This window comes from Sapajus apella, unplaced genomic scaffold, assembly GCF_009761245.1.
Source record: "Sapajus apella isolate SASKATOON/1434 unplaced genomic scaffold, GSC_monkey_1.0 scaffold49, whole genome shotgun sequence".
NCBI classification, from domain to species: Eukaryota; Metazoa; Chordata; class Mammalia; order Primates; family Cebidae; genus Sapajus; species Sapajus apella.
The window spans coordinates 10,710,708-10,724,063 of NW_022436989.1; the positions used below are offsets into that span (position 1 = coordinate 10,710,708).

General features: G+C 38.8%; 1 protein-coding gene and 1 long non-coding RNA gene across 13 annotated transcripts in view; both read right to left on the reverse strand.

Annotated features, from left to right (window-relative positions):
• RYR2 (ryanodine receptor 2) overlaps positions 1 to 13,356 on the reverse strand; it is a 784,407-nt gene that overhangs the window by 757,166 nt on the left and 13,885 nt on the right. The gene's annotated exons all lie outside the window — the stretch shown is intronic.
• LOC116526140 lies at positions 7,007 to 8,677 on the reverse strand. Its single transcript, XR_004257989.1, has 2 exons — positions 7,927 to 8,677; positions 7,007 to 7,500 (listed from the first exon to the last, which is right to left on the reverse strand). It is a non-coding gene; the product is annotated as an uncharacterized LOC116526140 (long non-coding RNA).

Here is a 13,356-nt window from a genome sequence, read left to right on the forward strand (position 1 = left end):
AATTTAAAATTTCAGACAATAAAAGAAAATGTTTACTAATATCATGCCATACTCTGTTCATTTCATTTCAAATATTAAGTTTTCAGGAAAAACTTCCTAATAAAATGTAATTGTTAGGGAAAAACCATATGGAAGTGAAAACCAATAAAGTTAAATATATTCCTTGAGAAATAGCCTAATTAAAATAAGCTGAAGTGAGTAGCTTTGAAAATAAAGCATAAATTAAGAAGTCTACACTCTTGCCTGACACCACTTTTTTTTTTAAATGGACTTTTCCAGAATATTGAAGGAAATTCCTCACTCCTGAGATTTCAGTATTTTACTAAGGTTTTAAAAAATTATGAAAGGTAGTAGCATTAAATGATTAAAAAAAAGATCATCAAACATTTTCCTTGGGAAATATTTCTCTTAAGTTAAATGTTAAATCAACATTCCCGGTTTTCATGAACTACTTTTAGTCATCTGGATGACAGGTATAATCATTAAGTCCAGCACAAAAGTCCTCTCTGTACTCACCGCACAGGCAATAAATGTCCAACTTGCTGTGCCCTGTTTTGAAATGTATTTACTTACACTAGATATAAATAATATTAAAATTACTTAATTCCTAAAGAAATCCATTCATGTTCCCATATTAAGTACATGTTTCAAAATCACCTTTTGAAACTTGCTCCAAGTTCTACGGCTAAACCCCGAGTGGCTCCCATTAGTCTTCCCCACTTTCTCTTATCATCACCAAATACAGCCAGATCATCAGCAAACAACATATAAAAGGGATAAGCTGCAATTTATTACATGGATTTTTCTAGGGCCTGGACTAGAAAATTCATTCGCCAGCACTCTTCCAGAACAACCTATGAAAAGCAGAATTTCATTTCATTTTTAAACAATTCACAGCTCAAGAGATCATGATGTCCTAATGAGCTACTTTCCTCCGCCCATCATTAAACTTTCCTTACACTGATACCCTCTTTTCTGAAAAAGGGAATTCTACTACAGTTGCTGAAGTTATGCCAAATATTAAGAGATGCAGAAGATTTTTGCCCCAGTGCAATCTCTCCATTGTATGTATTTTTTCCTCAACTGGCTCACCTAGGAGCAGATTGGAAGAAAAATGTCAGTTAAAGGCCACAGTACAGAGAAATCTAAAAACAGTAAAAGGAAGTTCATTTATACACCAAAAGCCAGAAAATGGAGTCAGCAAAACCACTTAAATCTCGAAGTAAAAATAAAGGAGGGTGAAGAATTCATTTACCTATTTGCTTCAGTCATAACACAGTAAAAACCTTCTTAAAGAAATTCTCATAATCAACCCATTTTTGCAGAAGTCAGGGCAAATGTAATAAAAAGAATACAGGGTAGATGAGACTAAATTAACACATGGGAAGTGGTTTTTAAAAACCCCTAGGAATAGAGAATATTCATCCACTAGTGAAAATGTGCAACTACAGACTGAAGTAAAAAATGTATCGACACAAATGGCCACACTGGTAAGGGACAATTTACCAATCTTATCAGAGTAAAGGCTGCAACAGCACGTGGGCAACATATCAATGTCAACTGTTCTTGAGCCATGCCAAAGGTTCATTACCTAGCAAACTAATATTTTTGCTGAGGCGTAAATTTTGCCTATTTATAGGTATCCCATTTATATGCTGTTTGCTGATAATCTGGCTGTATTTTGATCATCCCACCGATGGCCTAGTCTCTGCATGTCAGTGAGGCTTTAATGTAATTACCATATTGTATATACTTGTTTTCAAGAACTGTTTTTTAAAACACAACAAAACGTTTTGTTTCTTTGAGGAAAATGGGCCCAAGAAAGCCAAGTACTAGTGCTATCTATTGTCTGAGATTGACATGATGAGAAACTAAGAGTCTAAAACTAGGTACAGTTCTTAGCAAAAAAATTCAAAGTGCTGGATAAAAGCAATATTGAATCTGCTAGGGACTTAAGTGTAGGGCATGATTAATTATACTCACAAACTGAGTATAGCACAATGCAATAGAGATTCACTACAGCATCAAAGAGAAATGATGTGAAATGGACATGTCTGCAGGCTTAAAAGCTCAGCTAACGGAAGTAAGGAAATAGGATGCAATGATTAAAGCCTAGGATGTTAACAGAAAAGAGTTTAGTCAGGAAGAACTCTTCCACAATGTTACAGTAAGCCAAATCAAAAGCACCTGCTACAGTGTTCATGGATTGGAAGACAAAATAATTAAGGTGACAATTCACCCCCAAATAGATACACAAGTTTGCTGCAGTTCTTATCAAAATCCCAGTGAAATTTTTTGTAGATATAGACAAGAATATTTTAAAATTTACACAGAAAGACAAAGGAAATGGTAAAACAATTTTGAAAAAGAGAAACTAAATGAGAGCAAACACTCTATCTGGCATATATATATAGCTACAGTAATCAACACTGTACAATACTGGTTGATAGCTAGACACATAGATGAATGAAGCAGAATAGAGAATATAGAAATAGCCCTACAAAAATATGATCAAATAATTTTGTACAAAAGCAATTCAATTTGTAATGGTAATCTTTTCAACAAATGCTGCTGGAATCATTGGAGGTTAACAGAAAAAAAAATAGAATCTCTACCTGAGTTTCATACCTTATTCAAATATTAACTCAAAAAACAGATCATAGATGAAAAACATAAAACTATAAAACATTTAGAAGAAAGGGTAAGAGAGAATATTCCAGACCAAGAGCTTGGCAAAGAGTTCTTAGGTATGGGGCTGAAAGCACAATCCATAAAAGAAAAATGCCAGTAAATTTTACTTCATCAAAATTAAAAACTGTGTTTCTGAAAGATTCTCTTGAGAGGGAAAAAATGATGAGCTTCAAACCAGGAGAAAACATGTGCAAACCATGGTATCTGGTAAAAGACCCATATCTAAAATTGATAAAGAATTTTCAAAATTCAACATTTTTTAAAAAGTCCATTTAAAAGACAGGCAAATGACATGAAGAGACATTTGACTAAAAAGAAAGGCACAGATGGCAAATAAGCACATGAAAGATGTTTAACATCACTAACTGTCAGGGAAATGCAAATTAATACCACGATGAGATATCACTACACACCTAGCAGAACAGCTAAAATTTAAAAACAGTAACGATACCAAATGCTGACAAGGGTGTGGAGAAACGGAATCTCTCAAACATTGCTGGTGGGAATCTAAAACTCTGCAGCCACCCTGGAAAATACTGCAGCAGTTCTTTAAAAACTAAGCATAACTTACCTTACAACCCACCAAACATTCCTGGGCACTCATCCCAAAGAAACAAAACTGATTTCTGCATAAATGCCTGTGTCAAATTATTAATAGTCATTTTCATTGCAATAACCAAAAACTGAAAACAGTCAAAATGTCTTGCAAAAGAATGTAAAAGAGACATGGGAAAAGGCATTTTTGCAAGACATTTTGTAAATGGTCAAACAAAATGCGGTATGTCCACAGCATGAAAAGGGCATCTTGCCGAATGAAAAACGCCAGTCTCAAAGGTCTCATATTGTATCATTCAATTTATATTACTGACATGGTTTGGATCTGTGCCCCCACCCAAATCTCATGTCAAATCGTAATCCCCAGTATTGGAGGTGGGGGCTGGTTGGGGTGGCCGGAGCATGGGGGTGGATTTCCCCCTGGACGGATGCTGCTCTGGTAACAGTGAGTGAGTGCTCCTGAAATCTGTTGTTTAAAACCACTTCCTCCTGCGGCAGCCATGTAAGACACGCCTGCTTGCCTTCACCTTCCGCCACGATTGAAAGTTTCCGCGGTGGCTCACGCCTGTAATCCCAGCACTTTGGGAGGCCGAGGCGGGTGGACCACGAGGTCAAGAGATCGAGACCATCCTGGTCAACATGGTGAAACCCCGTCTCTACTAAAAATACAAAAAATCAGCTGGGCATAGTGGCGCGTGCATGTAATCCCAGCTACTCGGGAAGCTGACGCAGGAGAATTGCCTGAACCCAGGAGACGGAGGTTGCGGTGAGCCGAGATCGCGCCATTGCACTCCAGCCTGGGTAACAAGAGCGAAACTCCATCTCAAAAAAAAAAAGAAAAAGTTTCTGAGGCCTCCCCAGAAACTGTCATGTTTCTTGTACAGCCAGAGGAACCATGAGCCAATTAAACCTCTTTTCTTTATAAATTACCCAGCCTCAGGTATTTCTTTACAGCCGTGCTAGAACGGACTCATACAATTATTGTCAAAATGTCAAAATTACAAAGATGGAGAACAAAACAGCAGCTGCCATGGGCTAGGGATGGTGGCAGAGAGGAGGAAGCGTGTGACTAGAAAAGAATGGCACAGGAGAGCTCTCTGTGAGGATGCAACAGTCCTGCAGTGGTGATTACACCAATCTATGGGTGATAAAACAGCATGAATCTATATACATACTTTATACCATTGCTAACTTTCTGCTTTTAATATTGTAGTATATTAGGTAAAATATAACCAATGAGAAAACTGACTAGAGTTTCAGCTTCCTGTGACTCTATCATTATTTAATCCTGAAAAGTTCCTTAAAAACAAATTAAAATAAAACACACAATACGATGTTATGTACCACCAAAAGTTGGCTTCTTGTGGGGAATGAGTTCCAGATTATGATGGAGAAGCTGGTACTGAAATAAACTTTCTACTGAGTATAACTACAAAAACTAGCTTAAATAGAAGATTATTTGAAGTCACTGAAGAGCAACCAAATCATAGGATGTAGCAGGCTTGCATGCAATTTTCCTACGTAGAATGCAGAAATTTGGGCAATGTTATGCTGACGTGAGATTTCACAATCCAGACAGAATGTGGTTAAAAAAAAAAAAAAAACCCACGGGTATTCACATGAGACCTCAGAAGAGTTATACCTACTAGGAAGCGTAATGTGGAAACAAATAAGCCTCAATTAGATTACAATGATGTGCCCGTACTCTATATATCTACCAGAATAAAACTAATGTTTTGTGGAAGAAGATAACATCATCTAGAACCTCTACATCTTTTCTTACATTATGTCCAATGAATTTAAAAATATCATTTTTGCCAGATAATAAGACCAAATGTCTGAAACTCAAGAGGAAAAATGCAATAGAAACAAACATAAATGTGATACGTGTATTAGACTTAATTACAGTAACAAATATCTTTGAAAATAGTTGAAAAGGAAGATATTACAACAGAATTTGAATCTAGAAAAAGGATCAAATGTAAATCCAATTACTAAAAAATAAAAATAGCTCAAAATTTAAGAATTCAATATATGGACTTACCAGCTGACTGGACAAAGCAAAAAAGATATTTGTGAACTGGTAGAAAGGCCAGTCAGAAATACTTTGAAGTACAAAGAGAAAAATAAAAGCAATGAAAATACAGAAAAGAATGTAAACGAGACATGAGAAAAAGGAACAAAATATCTATCATTGGAATTCCAAAAAGAAGGGAGAGAGAGAATGAGGCAGAAGCAATGTTTGAAGAAATACTGGCCAAGAATTTTCCAAAGTGGATGAAAAATACCAAGCCACAGATTCAAGATACTGCACAAGCCCCAAGCAGGATAAACAGAATGAAAATACCACCTTTAAAGGAAAACAGTAAGAAAATCTAAGAAAGAATTTTTTAAAGATATAATTTGCATTGACATCAATAAACATCAAATCCCGAGGAATAAAGCTGACCCCCAAAATGTGCAAAGTCTCCTGTAGAAAACTAAGTGTAAATACTGAGAGAAATTTTAAAATATCTAAATATATAAAAGAATGATATACCATGTTCATAGATTGGAAGTCTTAATATTGTAAAGATGTTAATTCTTCTCAAACTGATCTACAGATTTGACACTATTTCATTAAAAATTCCAGCAGCTCATCTTGTGGAGATTTGTAAGCTAATTCCAAAATTAAAACTGAAATAAAAGGAGCCAAGAATAGCAAAGAGAATTTTCAAGAATTAGAACAAAGTTAGAAGATAAACACCAACACACAACAAAAATATAGAGTTAATTTAAAAGTTATAAATTTGGACCAAGAAAAGACAAATAGACCAACGAAATAGAAGAGAGAGTCAAGCAACAGATATCCATGCTTACGGTCACCTGATTTACTACCCAGGTACCACTGCAATGTAACGATGAAAAGGTGGTCTTTTAAATAACTAATGCTGGATCAATTTGACATCCTTAGGTGGAGGGACTGATCCCTACCTCAAACTATAAACGAAATATCAATTCTAAGATCAGAGACCCAAATATCAGCTTTAAAATAGTAAAGGCTCTAGAAGACAACATAGGCAAAGAAGATACAAAAAAAGCACAAAACATGAATTAAAAACATTGATAATCTAGACTTCCTTAAAGTGAAACACTACTATGCAACACTAACAACATCACTAATAGAGGGGGAAAAAGCAACAGTGTTGGAAAAGATATTTGCAATAGACATATCTAACAAAAGATTCATATTCACAACATATAAAAAATACTCTCCAAAAATTAATTTTTAAAAAGACAATTCTGGCCAGGCACCATGGGTCACACTTGTAATTCTAGTACTTTGGAAGGATCTCTTGAAGCCAGCAGATCAAGATCAGCCTGGGCAACATGGCAAGACCCCATCACTACAAAAAATTAAATTACCTGGGCATGGTTGTGTGCTTGTAGTCTTAGCTACTTGGGAGGCTGAGGCAGAAACAGCCCTTGAGCCCGGTAGTTCAAGGCTGTAGCAAGCTATGACTGCGTCACTGCACTCCAGCCTGGGCAACAGAGTGAGACCCAGTCTAGATAGGTGACTAGACAGACAGACAGATAGAACACCTTATTTTTAAAACAGGTTAAAGCCTGAACAGGTACTTCACAAAAGAATACAGTATATCCATATGGACATTAAAGATATAAAACAGGTGTTCACCATCATGAGTTGCCAGTGAAATGCAAATTAAAATCACAAGGAAACACCTCTACACATCTACCAAAATGATTCATTTCTTTTTTTCGAAACTAACATTTACTAAGTACTGCTAGTGGAAGCGTTAACAGAGGCAACTACTTCAGAAGTTTTTAGAAGGCTGAACATGTGTATAACCCAATCAGCAATTCTATTCATAGGTATATACCCAGCAGAAATGTACACTTATTTCAGGTGTGCACTTAAATATTTAAATCTTTCATATTTGAGAATGTTTTTATTTTTATTAGTAAGGCTTTGTTTTTATTAGTAAAACCAGAAACAACCCACCGTGTACGAACAGAATGGATAAATGAATTGTGGCATACAGCACTAAGCTGTCAGGAGCTGCAGCAACATACCAGCCTCTCACAGTTAGAAATGAAGCAAAAGAAACTAGACACGAAAGAGTGCATACTGCATTGTCACTGCATTTGCACAAAGTGCAAAAACAAGCAGAATTAATCTATTTTTCTAGAAGTCCACAGAATGGTAACCTTTGGAAAGGCAGGTAACTACTGGGAGGGAGTGCTGGAGAGGCACTGGTAACATTTTTTTGTGTGTGTGTGTGGGTAACTGTGGCCCCACAAGCAGCCGTCTCCTCCCAGGGTCAGTGTGGATGCTGAACTTAGTCCAAAGTTTTGATAATCACCGAGTAATGAATACCTTCCCCACTACTCTCCTCTGGGTATTTTGAGAGCGTGGGGAATTATGATCATGAACCCTCTCTGGAGTCCACCATCTCTGGATAGCTCAACTGATCCTGATTTGGAAATGTCTTTAACTGTAATCACAGTACCAAAGTAAACCTGAGGGAGCAGGGATATGATCGTGTCTGAGACTGCCAGGCACGGTGGCTCACGCCTGTAATCCCAGCACTTTGGGAGGCCAAGGCGGGTAGATCACTTGAGGCCAACATGGCAAAACTCCATCTCTATTTTTTTTTTTTAGAATGTTACCAGAGGCACTGGTAACATTCTAAGGCTTGCTCTGGGTGGTACTTACATGACTGCGTTCACGCTGCAAACATTCATCAAGCTGTACTCTTAAGGTTTATGTACTTTACTATCTGTATGTTATATATTACACTTCAACTTTTTCAGTTTCTTTTAAAGCTACTTAAGATAAGATTTAACAGGGGAAAAAACAGTCTATGAAAGGCAAAGAAATTAGTGTTGGCAATAGTTTCTTGTGGGCAAGGACTATATAGCCCATTATATCCATGGAGTTAAGTAGAAGCCTTGCATATAATAGGAATTCGGAAAGGCTAAGAACATAATCATGATAATGGTAGTAATCATGTAATTTTATATATAATTTGTATTTCTATGGATACAAATATGAGAGCTTTCAGCCAGCATTTAATCTTCCTTGTTAATATCCCTTTGAATAAAATAGAAGAATGTAGACTGATGTAGAGAAATGTAGAACTGATTTGACACAGACTTTGAAGGTAATTTTACCTGGTTGGTCATGAGATTCCAGCCTCAGTCCCTTCCTATTTAGGAGTCTTCTTCATAACTATGTGGAAACCGTTTTAAAATACAAAAGAAGAAAGCTTTAAGCATAAGCCTACAGCACCCCACAGACACCTGACACGCAGGAGGCAGTTAGTATATTTTGATGAATGAAATAATACACGTAATAAGGCTGGGCGTGGTGGCTCACACCTGTAATCCCAGAACTTTGGAAGGCCAAGGTGGGTGATCACCTGAGGTCAGGAGTTCAAGACCAGCCTGACCAACATGGAGAAACCCAATCTACACTAGAAATACAAAAAATTAGCCGGGCATGGTGGTGCATACCTATAATCCCAGCTACTCGAGAGTCTGAGGCAGGAGAATCACTTGAACCTGGGAGGTAGAGGTTGTGGTAAACTGAGGTCATCACACCATTGTACCCTAGCCTGGGCAACAAGAGCAAAACTCTGTCTCAAAAAAAAAAAAAAAAAAAAAGAATACACATATATTGGAAATCATGGTCCCATTTAATACATTCATAGTATTATCATGCAGTAAAAGTCATCAGCCATGGTCAATCCAATATTTATGGCATTCTTGATGCACAGGACAACTGCAGAGCCAATCATGTAGCTAAATAAAAGTGAATGCCTGAAAACGTATTAACACAATCCCCAAATAAATGCATGGCCTTAGTCTCCTATAACTTACAGTTTTTCTTCCTTCCCTCTTCTGAAAAAATTGTTGTGCTCTCAGTATTTCAGTTTATGGCACAGAAGAATCTTATCAAAAACACTTCAGCAATAATTTTTCCCTGCCCACAAAAATAGGCTGGATTTATCTAACCTTAAAAATAGACTCCATTTATCCACGATTTTAGGGCCCTTCTTGGAAGCTGAACTGCTAAGTTATGCAGAGTTCTTGACTCCTGGTGGTATGAACAACAAACAAAAGAGTGCCATTACTCATTTCCTCTCTTATGCAAAGACTTGCAAGTCCTTCTCCTTGATTTATTTCCCAGATTGTTTGGGTCGGATTTTAGTCTGCTCCATTATTCATGTTAGATGGCAATGGCATCATCATTATTAACACTGAGATTTTAAAGTCCATTTCTGTATCCTAGCAAATCAACTGAGTTACACAATAGCCCCCTCTCTTAACAAAACTGTGGGCTTCATTTTGCTCATTTAGAAGGAAATATGGTAATGATCTCTGTTCCTTCTCTACTGTGTGAATGGAACCAGTGACTCCATAAATGACACCAGTTTCATGCAGTCACACAGTAGTGTGTGCACGAAACACAGTAATGACTGCATGAAACTGGTGTCATTTATGGAGTCACTGGTTCCATTCCCTACTGACGTTCAGGTCCTCGTTTTAGGCCTGTCCAGAGCAATGTTTTTGTTGGTTATAACGTATGCCAGGTTTCTCGTTCTGCTAGACCTGTGAAATTCTAAAAAATAATTTTCTGCAGAAAATGTCCTAGGCAGGACCAAAACTAGAGAATGTTCAATGAGCAGTAGATATGGCCGTTTTTATCACTCTACAGTAAAAAAAATGTAAGGAGCCATCTCCCACCTTCGAATCGGTGCCTGATTCTTACCAACCCCCTTCTCTCCCCCTCTTCAGACCAGCATCCATAAGCACCTTAACCAGGTGAGAAGATGGTGAAGTCTCCAGGGAGGAAGGAAGAAGCTTGAACATCATTTGGTTCAACCTCTTACCTACCTTCCATTTGATTCTCAAATCGTCTTTTACAATATTTGTGCAAGAGTGGTTTCCTTTTCTAGGAAGGGAGAGAGCTAAGCATGTGTGGCTTGGTGAGTCTGGGCCTGTTCTTAAATTTATTCGTATGTGGCAAGGTAAAGCCTTTGACCTTCAAACTGTTGGGGGGCCTCTGCATGTTCAGCAAAGTGCTGGCAGCGTTAGCACCTCCCCTGGCACTGGTTAAAGAAAGTTCTTAAAAAGTTAGAGAATTTAATGGCTGGGCACGGTGTTGGCTCACACCTGTAAACTCAACACTTTGGGAGGCCGAAGCAGGTGGATCACTTGAGGTCAGGAGTTCAAGACCATCTGGCCAACATGATAAAACCCTATCTCATGGCTGTAGTCCCAGCTACTGGGGAAGCTGAGGCAGGGGAACTGCTTGAACCCAGGAGGCGGAGGTTGTAGTGAGCCAAGATCACACCACTGCACTCCAGCCTGGGTGACAGAGCAAGACTCCGTCTTAAAAAAGTAAAGACTTTAGCACTTGAATTGACATCTGACATATACTTATGTAAAGACATACATTCTATATACATTTGCATTTAGGTAAGGTAAAATGTACTGTATCTAACTTGACAGGGCCAGAAAGTAACATACTTTCATCTTAATCATGTATTTGATGCGTGGTAAGCATGTGGCTTGGCTAGTTTTGAGCAGATCCTACAAGCATCACCATCTCAAAGGAAGACTCCTTTTTTTTTTTTTTTTTTTTTTTTTTTTTTTTTTGAGACAGGGTCTCACTCTCTCGCCCAGGCAGGAGTGCAGTGGCGCAATCACAGCTCAGGTGATCCTCTCACATCAGCCCCCCGGGTAGCTGGGACTGCAGGCACACGCCACCACACCTGAGTAATTTTTGTATTTTTCACAGAAATGAGGTTTTGCCATGTTGGCCAGGCTGGTCTCAAACTTGTGGGCTCAAGCAATTCACCCGCTTCGGCTCCCAAAGTGCTGGGATTACAGGTGTGAGCCACCGCACGCCCAGCCTCAAAGGAAGGTTCCTTGTAAGAAACTATTATAGGCACTCATTCAGAATACTAAAGAGATGAAGATACATGCTCCGTTGTTAAGCGCAGATGTTTGTTGAAAGCTTTTACTTTTAAATCAACAGTGTGAAGTATGAAACAAATGTGGAATTTACACATGTAAACACTATAGATTTACTCTTCAGATTTTTTTTTGAAAGGCAGTGCTTTCCAAGCTACAAATCATATATATAGCATAGTGCCAATTACACAAAAATGTGAAGAAAAAAACTCTCAAAATACAAATTGATAATTTTCTGAAAAATTACTGCAATTTATTTTAGACAGCTCCTATCATAGCAGGAGAGCCAAGGGCAGCCACTACCAGCTGAACCATTCTGTTCCCTAAGACATTTCAACTTTTGCCCCTAACCTGAGCATTCAGAAAATTCCTCCAATATATTCCTAAGCTGACCACTTGCTTAAAGTTATGCATAATTCCCTACATAAGCACTACAGTCTTTCTGAGTTAGCAGCTATGAGAAAAAACCCACCCGCAATATCAACTGCTCCCACTTATCTTAATGAGACATGCTTGCTTCAAGCCTTGCTGGCTTATTTCATCACCAACACCCTGCAACATGCAAACAAAACACGCCCAGCTTTGAACCAACTAAGCTTTATAGAGCTCTAATTTTAATTACTTATCAAAAGGTCCCCAGCAGAAAATGAAGTGATGCAAAGCTAGACCAAAGGCAAATGAAAATAGTATGCGCTCTCAAATTAAGGAAAGCAGTAAGTAATTAGGTATCTGCAGAGAGGCGACTCATCAGCTTAGGTGTGTGTCTAACAGTGGTGATGTGTGTTGGTGGGGCTGGGGGCAGCTATATCCCATCTGGTACCTAGCAACTTGCGATATCAATCACCCCTCCTCCTCTACAACCTTAGATTATGGTCTCTTTCATGAAAAAAGAAAAGCATCCCTAACTTTTACCTTTCCTTCCCTTTTAAGCTCCAATCTCCTCTCTATTCCTCTTCAGCACACGGAGTGAAAAACTCTCTATATTGTCTGTGTCCGCTTATAGCTGCTCTGTTGCTTCTGGGTCTCCTGAAATTGGGAGTCTACTTTGTTTTTCTAATTGTACTTTAAGTTCTGGGGTACATGTGCAGAACATGCAGGTTTGTTACATAGGTGTACACGTGCCATGGTGGTTTGCTGCATCTATCACCCTGTCATCTACATTAGGTATTTCTCCTAATGCTGTACCTCCCCTAGACCCTCACCCCGACAGACCCTGGCATGTGATGTTCCACTCCCTGTGTCCATGTGTTCTCATTGTTCAATACTCACTTATGAGTGAGAACATGCAGCATTTGGTTTTCTGTTCTTGTGTCAGTTTGCTGAGAATGATGGTTTCCAGGTTCATCCATGTCCCTGCAAAGGACATGAACTCATCCTTTTTTATGGCTGCATAGTATTCCATGGTGTATATGTGCCACATTTTCTTTATCCAGCATATCACTGATGGGCATTTGGGTTGGTGCCAAGTCTTTGCTATTGTGAACAGTGCTGCAATAAACATACGTGTGCATGTGTCTGCATAATAGAATGATTTATAATTCTTTCAGTATATACCCAATAATGGGATTGCTGAGTCAAATGGCATTTCTATTTCTAGATCCTTGAGGAATTGCCACACTGCCTTCCACAATAGTTGAACTAATTTACACTCCCACCAGCAGTGTAAAAGTGTTCCTGTTTCTCGGGAGTCTACTTTCAACCTCCCCCTAGAAACTCCCATAATGATCACATCAAAAGTCTCCTCAGGTGCCTTCCTCTGAATTTCTGTGGCGGACTCCTCTACAAGCTCCTCCCAGATCAGCCGGCCCATTTTCGTGGTTTCTCAATCACACCAGTGGCCTCCAATCTGCCTCACTGGGTCTCTCCTCTCTCCAAAACACTAAATCCACACTTCTAGCTTTGAGCCTTGAGTTCAACTCCTACTGCTGCCATAACAACGTATCACAGACTAGGTGGCTTCAGCAACAGAAATGTAGTATCTCCCAGTTCTGGCGGCCAAGAGTCCGAGATGAAGGGGTCGGCAGGCTGGTTCCTTCTGAGGGTGGAAGGGGGAATCTGTTCCATGCCTCTTGCAGTTCTAGTGCTCCAGTCCTCAGAGGTGCAGTGCTCCAGTCCTCAGAGGCGCGG